At 39.3% G+C, this 3,190-nt stretch overlaps 1 pseudogene; it reads right to left on the bottom strand.

The window, feature by feature from the left end:
- Nucleotides 1-1,671: 1,671 nt before the first annotated feature.
- LOC147455328 (uncharacterized) lies at nt 1,672-2,340 on the bottom strand (annotated as a pseudogene).
- Nucleotides 2,341-3,190: the final 850 nt, after the last annotated feature.

Below are 3,190 nucleotides of genomic sequence, written 5' to 3'. Positions count from 1 at the left end.
GGATACATCCATATACTCATGACCTCTAGAAGCATCTAGTCAAAAACCTTTAGGGTTTTCTTGTTGTGATCATACCCCACATATCCTGCGATTAGTGCATTCCAAGCTATAGCATTATGAATAGATAGCTCACTGGACACCTCTTGATATTTAGCTAGCAATGGACTATTTACCATCGAGATTTGTAGAGAATCTTTTTGTGAGTCTTTATATGAGTTTCATATCCCTCTTCTAAGGCCTTTGAAGTTGCACATGCTTTCAACGCGGAAGCATATGTGTGAGCATTAGGATAAACTTTTTTAGCTCGCATCAGATTAAAACACATTGGAAATTTCATGCCAAGATCAAACTTTCAATATCTAGTAATCAATGCAGTCCAAGAGACTACATCTAGAACTTGAAGCTCGCTAAATGATCCTTGAGCATCTACAAAATAGACTCAGTTTCACATACATGTCAGCCCAAACATTACAGATGGTAGCACCTATGAACCAAAGGTTTTTCCTTCTAATCTTTGTAGGTAATTTTCAAGCTTGTTTTGTTAGTCCCAGGTTGCTACAAGCTCTCAATAGTACTTACATCTAACAACGTGCAAGCTGCCTTGATTGCGCCAGTGTTGAGCTATTGATGCTCCTTTCCTGGCTCAAAATCGTTATGGAAAACCTTTATCGTGCACAACTCACAGTTGACTGTACCATTGTAACCCTTTCTACCCTTTTGATAACTAAGTCAACAACTCTTTGGCATTCCACTGCACATTCCCTCATGAGCACCTGAAGACTCACTGTATATGATGATATGTGAGTTAATATGCCCGACTATCGTCATTCAACTATGTCATCCATATAGGCATGACCATAGACATGTTTCTTGCTTGATTTCTACAACCGTGCTTCTAGAATCATACATCTATATACATATGTACATAAGCGGCTCATCTAATTCAAGTACAGAGAGCAAAATCACTAAATTTGTGCGATAACTCACATTCTCATCCTCTTACTACCTGCTAGGATAGAATACTTGCTACGATCAAAAGGGAAACTATGATCTCCTCTCTTCAAGCCATAATTCACACAAATGCATCCACCAGAGTCAAACACAAAGGCAAGCAATCCCCTTGGCCTCAGAGCATGGTTGGGAGATCTTTATAGACCAATGATCCAAATGTTGTTTCATATGCATCAAGACCAATATCTAAATTGAGTTTCTCTATTTGCAAGCCCCGTTTATGAACATGAGAATCACATGGGTACACCCCATTTAGAAACGTCTTACCTAGTGACAAGTGATAATGACAAATATCTACCAACTCGTTTAACATTGCATCAACTTTATTCTCAAGTGCTGGCACATCCAGGGATCAGTCTTAGACGATCTCACCATATCAGAGCATGCATGATCAAATTCAGCAATCGATTCCACCTCATTGGCAAGCACGTTGCTTCTAAATTTACCATAAACTTACTAGCTAATAGATTGTCTCTTATCGTTGTCAGCACCCTTAGCTTCTTGGGGAAATAGTTCATTTGGCATCCCATAATTACATGCCTGATTAAATTTCCCTTGACGATTCAAAGTTTGGAATCTCTCAACAGCCTTGTCAAACGGCTACTCATATCTGCATCCATTTCCACAACAGGTAAAGCGTAGCCCCAATCAACATTATCATCACCAAATGTATCCATACAAGATTTTAGATGGATCTACATCATGACTATCAAAAACTTTGTATATAAGACTATGATGCCCATAACCTCGATCAAAAGCCTCCTCATCATGAGACAAAAGCTGCTCATCTACACACACCACCTGGCACTTAACGTATGCATCAGGAGCACTATCGCTTTGCTAAAAGTCATGAGCATCAATTGCAAGAAGTAAAGAACCTGTAAATTGACGAGCATTATGGAAAGAGTTCGAGACACTACACTCGACAACGGTTATTGCATCATCTTTCTTACATGAGCCTTCTTGCCAATCAAAGGACTCCAAAACCTGATTCCCTTCATTACCTTCATAAGGTTCATTTGAACATTCTAATCTGAAGTCTTTCATGTAATGAGAGAGGTCAAATATTGCAAAGTCATCACAAGAAGACTCCTCATCAGTAAATGTTCCATCAACCGAAATACAATCCATAGATTCTTCAGTGAAGAACGAGCTTGCACTACAATCATCAGATTCAAAATCATTGTAATAGCCACTCTTGAACAACTCATCGCCATCATTTGTCTGGCATGGAGCATCATCAACCATTTACAAATCCCTCTTTGCATGCAAATCTAATAGACGATGTGCATTATCATCATAGACATCCTCAAATTGGCTCTGCAACATTTTCAAGAACTCATCTTGTAGTGACAGAAAAGCATTGTCAATAGACCTTTCTACTGAATCTTGAGGCTTTGGAAACCTCCAATAATGCATCAGCAATGAAACCTTCGATGCAAACCAGCTATGCCGCCATTCCTCATAAAGCATATGCAAATGCATCATGGGACAAATACTGAGATGCATAATTTTCTTTCGCCATATTATTTCAAATTCCCAACTTCGTCATCTCCTGCTCAACCCACATTATCCATAGATTTATACATTCCTCATTTGTTCCACAAAAATATATACCATATTTTGCCAAGAACTTTGAACCCGCATAACGCTTCAACAACGCATGCTTCATCAACCCCCAACTATAATGGACATGCTCCAGAAGTTCAGCATAGAATTGTTAGGAACCCTTTCGCAATTTTTAATACATAAAATCGGCGGTCACCTCTTCATCAAAAATACCCTAATCATACATCTCATTTTCTGGAAAAAAACACCCAAGCTTGTACATTTTCATCTTCTCTTTCACAAAAAGTACATGAGCATCCTTATTCGCAACCATTCTTAACAAATTAGATCATCTTACAACTGCAAACAATTTTTGGGTGCACGGTGCACAACCAGCAAAACCTTCATCCCTAGAAGGATCGCCAAAAGATGATTGGGGAAAAGGCAGCCCAACATGAACACCCCAACATACACACCTTGAAGCTCTCTAAACAACATCCTCCTACTTACATCAACAACCATGCTCTTACAAAGATCGAACTAGGTGACATGCCCTCCTTCCTTTGCAATCTTTGTCACTATGAGCTACACACAAAGAGGCTCCCTTCACCCTCCATTGCACAACACACCT

Source organism: Adiantum capillus-veneris, chromosome 6 (genome assembly GCF_014529385.1).
Source record: "Adiantum capillus-veneris isolate H3 chromosome 6, ASM1452938v2, whole genome shotgun sequence".
Classification (NCBI taxonomy): Eukaryota; Viridiplantae; Streptophyta; class Polypodiopsida; order Polypodiales; family Pteridaceae; genus Adiantum; species Adiantum capillus-veneris.
The sequence above is the reverse complement of the archived record's forward strand: the minus strand, read 5'-3'. Positions and strand labels throughout refer to the sequence as shown.